Raw genomic sequence first — 9,880 nt, 5'->3', positions numbered from 1 at the left:
CCCTTTATTTAGATCCCTTTGTATATGGTTATATTAGATTCCTTTATATACAAAGTGCATAAAACTAATTTTAACCACCTGACTTTGAATATTTCAATCAAAATATAATTAAAAATCATTCTACTTGGCCACTTTCTGCTGAAGGGCTTTATTTTTATAAGAAGAACTTTCATTTTGTGCAGTCTTCCCCTCTCAGTAGTGATCCCATTAAGAACTTTTGTCTTTATGATGAGAATAGAATTTCCTAAACTTTTTTAATATATCCATCGTCACTATATAAATGAATTCTATTGAATTTTTGTTGTGTTGTTAACAAGTCATCAAGCCTATCTTTTTGCTTATGATTATTTCATTAAAAGGACATTTATGTGTTCAGCAACAAACTGGTATGCCTCTCCTTTTCATTTTCCATTTTTTTCCATTCAATATTTTTCTAAAAATCCAGAAAAACACAACCTGTGAAAAGAAAGGTCGAAGTGTGAATTTACTTCTGCTTAAAAATGGTGCTATTGATTTTATTATATGTGTGAATCTAGATGGCTCTGTTCTTTACCTGCACAAGATTATGTTATTGGGTTGAGCTTGTTAGGTAACTGTGTCTAGTTAAAAGAAAAACATCTTCCTGGAAAATGTCAGTGTTAACAAAATGTTCTGCAATGATTCAACCTAAATGGAAATGATTCATTATATCCAAATGGCAGAGGACACTTTCTAAGTGAATCAAAACAAATGTATGCTGCCTTTCCTTAGCTTATGCATTATGATGGTTGTAACCTGGGATGCCACTGTGGGATTTAGACAGATTTTAGACAAAAAAAGAGGGACTGTTTTGAATGTGTCATAAAGAATAAGGTCTCACTAAAAAGCCTGGCTCGTGGAACACAATGGGATGTCATGCTCCCTATCTGGAAGTGGATCAAAGTCTGCAAAGAGTATTTTTTTCCACTGACACCTCTAAGTCAAATTTTCTCTAATTGTAGAGTGAAATCACCTTTCGTAATGTAAGCAGTGGGGGAAAGTTCAAAACTTATTACATTAATTTCCATCCCACTTAAAATAGAAAAGCTTATGAAAATGGGAGAAGATGGGCATGCACCGTGGGCTGGCTCAGCTTTGTGAAACTCACTTCAGAACAGGAAATATTTCTCAGCTGCCATCTCTCAGCTCCCATTTCCCCCTGGTGTGGACTCAGGGTGCAATACCCCTTTCTTCACTGCCTTTAGCACTCCTCCCACTGAGGTCACTCTCACTGGGGCTCATCACTTCCTACAGAGACAAGATGTGGTGGTAATAGATAATTAAGCATTTTTACAAATGTCTTTGATAAAATATGCAGTTCTTTCCTCATATGAAAGAAATACTAAAAGGAAAGGGGGTGGAGTTTGGAACTGAATACCAATGCCTATTATTCCTGAATCCCTGAAACACAAAATGTAGTCCACAATGGGCACACGTTATATTAGCAGCAAATTGCTGTTTTGACTGTAGACCTTAGACATAGAGTAAGGTGATTATTTGTTACTGTCATTCTTTAGGATAAAAAATTATACTCAATAATATTGAAACCTAGCTGAAATTCACACACAATGGGGATTGTATAAAAAACTGTACAAATAACAGAATGGAATTTGGAAGGGCAGGGACTAATCCTTCAAGACAGCCCACAAGGTCTCAGAGAAGGCAAGTCATGCTTGAGTAACCTTTGGGGGCAATCTGAGGAGAAGATGACCAGTCACACTGTATTTTTACCCATAGATAGAACAAGAAAAGCCACAAGACTCTACACCAACCATATTCTTTGGATTAGGCTCTGGATAATGAGAGTGCTATGAAGTATTGCCAGAACCTCAAACTGTATGAGGGGTAAAATAAATGGATTAGGAGGTAAACACGTACATTTATCTGCCTACTATTCCTGGAGCTGAGGGGTAGAAAATAGACAAAGATGTTAAGATAAATGATGGTATGATGTTTGACTGGGCAGCACATGTCTGGCTAGAAAGAAGCATTCAGAGTTTGAGTGAAGCAAGCGACAGGTTGTGTTCCACAAGCATCCCACCTGAGGGCATTAAACGAGACTATCAGCAGTGTTTATGTCCATTAAGACCATAATGCTTGCTGATAGCTCATGTCGTCATTTGCCACTGCTCTCAGAGCTAGTGAGGTTGTACAGCTTAGCACTGTTAGGGTGACTGTCTCTTCATGGCAATGTGGTCTGTGCATATAACCAATAACAGATGCAAATCTCTTTGCTCTGCATACCAGTGTGTGACAGGTATAAGCAAGATCCCAGGATGATTCCAGTATATTTAAGAAGAGGAGGTACTTGGATTTCCTTGATTTTGATTTTCAGGACAATAATCACTGCTTTTTTCATATCACTTGGTGTTGAGCTGTACCTTTAGATATATAAAAAATTTATGCAAGTGACCACAAACTCTCACTGGAGAACCCACAGAGAATATCAATGTGGTGTTTAGGCCAGTCCAGAGTGCCAGGCAAGTGCATTAACAGTGAGACAGCAGCCAGGCTGTTTGATGGGGAGAAGAGTTGTTGGTCACTGCCAAAGCTCTGTCCCAGCAGCTCCACGGGGCTGGAGAGCATCAGCTGCTCTCCAGTGTCTCACATTCTCCACAAAGCTCACGAGCTGAAGCTGGGCTGCTCCAGCCTGCTCTGTGCAAGGAGCTGTGCCCATTCCTAGCCAGCATTCATTCCCCTCTGCCCCAAACACCAACCTGCCCTGTCAGATGGTCCCCCTGCGCCCTATCCAACATGCACGGCAAGGGAAATGTTTTGTAAGTGAGGAAAAGTGGGAAAACAGAGGGAGGCAAATGTCAACCAGCAAACAGAAGTGGAACCACCTGTCTGGCACTGAGGAACAGCTGTACATGTGCAGCTGCTGCTCTCTCTCCATAAGCACCACTTGCTTGCTGGTTTATTTAAGGTTGATCAGGTTCTTGGTGGGCCTGCAGGATTTAGTTGCTGCTATTTAGAAAAGGAGGCTTCTTTACCCTGTGGATTTAGTCAGCTTTAATCAGAACTTCTATGGTAAATAGCAGACCTGCAAAAGTTGTATCTGTTTTTTAATTTTATTTCTAGGGAAGAGTTCTGAAAGGAAAGTTTTCTTACTACTGATCCTTAAAATATACTGTGGATGACTTTTAGAGAATGATATGAGGACTAGATTTTTTCTTTTTCTTCTACCTCCAATTACCTTTTAAAGGACCTTGCAAGCACTCTCATTCATGGAGGATCTACTTAAAGTGATTGTGCTTGTTGGAATCTAAATATGATCTTCACTTTTGGAATTTGTCTTTTTTTCATTCGGAAATTTTTCTCTTAGACAATGCAGTTCCATTGCAACCCCAATGCATTCCTAGGGTATTTCCATAATCACTTTGATTAAAATAGTTTATTTGAAATTAAGCATACATCTTCCTACACGCAGGAAAGGTCCCATTCCTCAGTCATATTTAGGCAATTAATTCCTGCTGGAGAGCATCCAGCTCAGAGTATAATTATAAGCAATAGCTAAGAACCATCAAACTCTATTGCACTGAACCATGAAGGATAGAAAGTATGAGAAGAGAACACAGGTTTTGTAGAGATATGAAAGCTGAAAATAATTGGCCTGCAAGCTCAGTGCAGATGCCTAACCATGTCAAAAACTCTGCAGAGCAGCCCAGTCAAAGAGAAATTAACTGCTGAACTCCAGGCACCACGGCTGATTGCAACAACCAATTCCAAATTAGCCTGACTGTCCCTGCATTTCATTTTGTTACATTCTTTCTTGTAGTGTAAATTTATGTTATGCCAGCAATAAATAATTAGCTAAAAGACAATTAAGTTGGTAAAATTCAGACAGTTGAAATCTATAGGCATGAATTTATTTTGCTATAACATGTTTAAAGTTAATTAGAAGTTGGGAACATATGGAGTGAAAACATTGGGGCATTCAGTCCATATGCAATTCAGCATTGATACAATCTTCTCCAGAAAAGGTAAAATACTAAATGCAGGAAGCATTAAAAAAAAAAAGGTCAACCCTCTATTACAATGGTAAAGAACAGAGTGATCTTTTGTAAAAATATATAAATATATTGTTGGCAGTGACTTCTTCCCTTTTTGTCTGCCAAGTCTTATGACAGTGTACATAAAACCAACCGTAAAAAGATCTTATAATTAGAGTACTCATCATCTCACATTAAAAATTGGTGCAAAATATAAATCCCTTTGGTGGATAGCACTTAACTCCAGTTGACAGGAGGCTCAATCCTACATGTTTTACTCATGGCTTTCGTGCTGGTGACGTCAGTGGCTTCTGTACAAGGCCAGCAGGGTTTTCCCCGAGTCGTGTTTGCTCATAGGGAATAGACATAAAAAACTACCTTTAAAGGAAATTACAGTGTAATCCAAGTAAAATCTCTGAACTTCCTGTTGAAGAAAGGTATTGTCGTTCCTGTGATCATGTTCAGAGACCCTTTTGTATCTGTGATATAAAGCATCTTTTGGGTATGCTGAAATATCCCCGAGTGTTGCCTCCTGCCCTTCTTTTCCATACTCCGTGCAAAGCACTCCTGGATCAACTTTCCTTGGGCAGGCACACCCCAGGGAAGGGCAGTGCTCTGCACAGACCCTCAGCTCAGGGGAAATGCTCTCTGCATCATGCTGCAGTGATTTGTCACAAGCAAATGGCCTTCTCTGAAATCCTGCAGCTACTAGTGGGGGGCAGGGTGTGCTTTTCTGAGTGTGGCCACTGCCAAGAAGAACCTAAACAGCCCCATGGACCCTACTGGGAAATAACCAGAGAAGGGGAGGAATGGAAAAAAAGCCAGATGATGTTGCTCTCTCTTGCTGATATACCTTTGGAATATCTGTTCAAAAGTCCTTTTTGCTGGCCACACTATATCCCTGGTAAAAAGAAAAAGACCTACACCTTTGTCTGTTGCCATGTTTGAATGGGTACCTCAGGAGGGCTCCTGAAGTTTGTGCTCTGCAGTTTGCTCTGCTCCACCTCACACCTGCAGCTCCTCCTGCTCCCCAGAGCACGTCACTCCGGCAGGCAGCTCCCGGAATGGAGCTCAGCCACCTTCCAGCTGGCTGTTTGCCACCCAGCCCTGTGCAGTGCTGCTTGCCTTAAAGTGCTTTGCAGGCAGATTTCAGACCCTCTTTCCTTTTTTTACCTTGCTGTAAAAGTCAACAGAAGGATCTGCTCTCAGCCTTGCATCTTTGAGCATCAGCATCAAACTTTGCTACAATTTGTGTTTTGAGAACATGTCTTTATTCACTTCTGTTCGTGATTGTCTCTAATTTATCCAGGCTTACCTTAAAAATACTTAGCATCCATTAGCACATTTTCAGTGCTGTTTACTTACCATTTTTTTACCATTTAAATAAAAGCAGGAGAAACAACCATGGCAATTAACAGCACGTATTGTTTCTCTAAGACACTCCTTGTAATTAGTATGATAATTTCCCACAAATATGACCAAAGCTATATTAGCAACCAGTATTACCATATGCTTCTGGAAAGAAAATAATCATCAAATTGTTTAAGGGTCTCCTGGGAAAGGAGAATGGAAGATCTGATTTAAGACAATATCATGTCTTGGGAAAATTACTCTATGTCCCTGTCATATTTTTATCTATTATGGTGCTGTCTGCTGATGCATTTCCATTTGAAGAGTGTTATAATTTATCATGGAAGTAGAGCTGTACTGAATTGAGGCTAGTTAAGTGCCAAGAAACAGAACATCAGAGTTTGCTGACTGTGGGGCAGCAAGCTGACCCCTAGATAAAGGTGGAGTCAGTCCTGTCAGACCTACCCATATGTTATTATCAACCCTCAACACAAGTTGGGGAGCTTTTCTCTCTTTTTGGCAAGCAAATTGGGGCAGTAATTATTTGATAAGATTTTTAAAAAGCATCATTGCAGTACATTCTTTCTCTACTTTTCTATATTGCAATGCAGCCCAAATTTGCTTGTCATTGCTGCATGTTAAAAAATCCAGGATCTGTCCAAAGGAAATATCATTGGAATTGGCACAGACATCCTTCTGGGCTTCTGTAGCCTGGCTAATCTTAGATATTTTCTGCTGATTCAGGTTCTCATGATGATAATTTCATCTTTTCTCACTGTGGAAACACACACATTTGTCATCTAAAGTATGGAGTGTAAAGACAAGAAATGCAGTCATGCCATATGCTGAGGAATCAATGCGAAAGGAATTTGGAAAATTGTAGCTTGATTTAAAAGGAAGAGGCCCTTTCTAGACACTTAGGCCCTTCAAAGTCCAAGTATTCCTCCTCAAATAGGGTGGGCTGGGAACAGTTAGCCTGTTTCATGTGTACCTGATTTTCAGATTTCATAAGGATTCTCTGCTGTTTGAAGTTTTTTCAGATTCTCTGCTTTACTATTTAGAGCAAGTTACTCCCTTAGTGGCACTAGCATTCTGGCTAAGGAAGTCTAGAGGAGCAAGTTAGGCAGAATCTAAATATATAGAATGTCCTTTGGCTGTGTCAGCAACTCCAGCTCTTTGTTTCTTATAGGCATATAAGACTTCCTTGCACAGACTAACCAAAGAAACTGCAGCAAATCTACTTTGAAAGAACATAAAATTTTGAGCAAAAGCTCATAAAACCAGTCTGCAGTCGTGTTCCTTGCATGGCTACTCAAGCAGAATATATTCTGGCCTTTTGTTCCTGTGAAACTCCACTACATATGCTCAAAGCCTGGAAATTGCCTCTGGATTGGGGTGGGAACTATTCTTTTATATGATTTGATGTTTTTGTAAGTAGAATTTAAAAGGAAAATAGAATGTACTGCAGGTCCCCAAGAGTCAAAAATCAAAAAATGCCATATAAAAGCTTCATGAACATTTGTATGAAAAATATACCTTCACTATAGTACGATGGAAAAGCTTTATTAATTCTGGTTTATTTTGTGGGATTGTGCACTTTGAATCTTAATGTTCTCCAAAGTTCTGCAAGATCAGGTTTTTCTATTTTCCTAATGAAGCATTTTGACATTTCACATGAAGCCCATGGTGTTTAATATTTTAATGCCTTAAGTATCAATTCTAAAACGTTAAAAATCCAATTAATATAGTTGTCTCCCAAGCAATGGTTATATTTTAAAAATAATATACTTAGTCTGATCTTTTTTTCCAGAAAATTGTTTATCCAGCTCAGTTAGATGTCTTTCTAAAAACCTAAGTGTTTTGTCCATAGCCTATAGGAAACAGATACAAAGGTGATATCAGTATTATTAGCAGTTTCCTGATTAAGAAAAAGCAGAATTTGGCAACATTTGCTTGCATTAACATGGTCTAAATATTAGGATTAAAAATGAGTTCAATGCCCATTTTGATGAAGGTCTGTCATGAGCCAGAGCTATTTCTGAACAGTTCACTGAAGAAGCTCATGGTTGACTCATTTAAGAGACAAGATGAAGAAGTTTTTTTCACTAGCATGACACAATATTGTGTGTCATTATGTCTTTTTTTTTTCATATTTGAGGAGTTTTTGACACCTGTATTTTGAGTCAATGACATTTCCATGAGATCCAGTTCTCTGATATCCCACTGACTAAAGTCACCATGGGCCAGCTGAGGTGACTATGGGGAACATGTGAGGAGTCATCCCACTAACTTTTTCCAAATTGCATGTTCAGGGCATTGTCTTCAGAGGAAAAGAACATGTTGTTAAAGTACTGCTTTTCAAACTCTGGTATTGGTGCTGATTTTAAGTGTTGAACAGCCAAGTTTCAATTTCCCCCCCAAAAGAAGCTAATGTCAAAAAATTTCTTTTTTTTACTCCACAATATATATTAAAGAAAACTGTGTTCTTTAGAGCTAGAGTCCACAAAGAAAGATCATGAATCTTTTAATTACAAAGACATTATGGGATGCAATTACATTGGATTAAGGCAGTGGTTGTACCATGGTTTGCTTAATTTTATTGAATTAGTGTCGTAAAATAACAACTTCCTTTTTGAACTGATGTGTGATTGTACTGAAAATACTTTGGAACACAGAACTCAAGCCTCAATTTCCTCTCTCAGAATATGTGGTAGATAAAACAATACAGTCCAAACTTATAACCTGACTACACAAACTGATTTTAGATATGAGCAAAACTGGTGCACTGCATTTTCCTAATCAGTTTAACTTCATTGTGGAAAATGAATTTATGATAATACACCAGAAAGCCATTATGCATTTGACCTTATTAAGCTGGAGTAGAATCAAATTGTATACTATTGACCTTAACCTTGGCTCACTGTGTAGATGAATGAAAATAATTGCACTAGTAAAAATAATCAAATGGCTGCACACAGCTCTGCAGATTGAATGGACCTTGGCTCAGTGCTATTAGGAATAATTTACCCTATAGAAATAGAGTTTTGTAATTAATGAAGAACAAGGACAGGGAAAAAAATAGTACTCCACCATCTGCCTTTCAGCAAGAGGGGATGGATGCAATTGTATTAGCAGGTAGCTGTTATAACTGTTGAGACTGGCTTTAAAGGTTGAAACAGAAGAAATGCATGGCAGGGTGGAGATGGAAATTATGGTTAGAAACCAAGAATGAGATGTGTTCTAACTGAAATTAGAGCAGTAACTAAGGAATCCCTAACCATTATTCCAGTTAAGAAAATGGAGCTACTGAGACTTGCAGTTTATGTGACTTTGGTGGAAGTTTGGCTCAGGCACTGTAAAAAATAAACCAAAAAGCTGGAAAGATGTGTTTCCTGAGGTCAATGAAAATATTCCAATCTTCATTTTGGGCAGAAAACACATTCGCAATTGATGCTGCTGGACAGTGGAACAGTTTGTGAGTGTGTGATTGTGGTCACTTAGGTGGGAGGACATGCAGTCCTTCTTGTTCCAGAACCAATAAATCAGCAGCTCCACGACCCAGAAACCTATTGCAGGGATTGGCATGTAAGTGGCACAGTCTCCTGAGGCAAATTGAGACTTGATTTTAAACCTTTTATTTAGCAAAAATAATATGTTGCATGGTTGTTGAGTTTTTTCCTCCTCCAATTGATGTTTTTTCTTCCAGAAGGGATAAAGAGTCAAGTTCTGCTTTGTTCTATCAATTTAATTAGTATTGGATTGATGTAATTGAGAACAGAATTTGTCCTGTGCTGTTTAAATTAAATGAGAGCTCCATCAGGCTGATTCTTTCATATTACAGTGCATCTTCATTACAGCATCATGTAATTCCCTCTGTGATTTCAACTCTTTATTTCTGTACTCATGCAGAGTATCACTGTGATGCCATCAGTCAGGTAGGGCATTTTACGGCTTCTGTCACAGAATTTGGGAAAAAAAAAATTTAAAAAAAAGGAGCGTCAACCTTGATGAACAATTCACATTGTGCTTTTCATATTAGTGCTGCAAGATTTCATTGACAAGGTTTCATGCCTAACACAAGCATGCTGGGACTATTTTTTGTGGCAAAGCAGTGCTGCTCTCTGTTTACTGCCCAGATGTTAGCACAAAAGGGGAACCCATTGTCTGCAGAGCCAATACACAGTTGGCCTCCTTTGCCAAAGTGGTTTCATGCCAAATACATGAAGTTTTAATTATAAACAGTCTGAAATATTTATGCTGTTTGAACTTCCTCATTCTTGTACAGGAACAAGACAAAAATTCTTCTGAAATTTGATGATAGAAAGTATTTTACAGCAACACCACGCAGCTGAGGTGTCTAATTAATTAGTCTGTGTTAGTAATTATGCTGTTGGGTTTTCTATTATTGTATTCTCTGCTTAGTGATACCTTGTGGCAAGATGTGTAATTTCTCAAAGACATGGAGGCAATAATCCTCCTCTTCTCTTTCCATACCTCTGTTCTTCAGCTCAGAGAGACAG

Source organism: Lichenostomus cassidix, chromosome 4A, assembly GCF_008360975.1.
Source record: "Lichenostomus cassidix isolate B80296 chromosome 4A, HeHo_3.0, whole genome shotgun sequence".
In the NCBI taxonomy this organism is placed as follows: domain Eukaryota; kingdom Metazoa; phylum Chordata; class Aves; order Passeriformes; family Meliphagidae; genus Lichenostomus; species Lichenostomus cassidix.
This window is presented reverse-complemented; position numbering follows the sequence as displayed.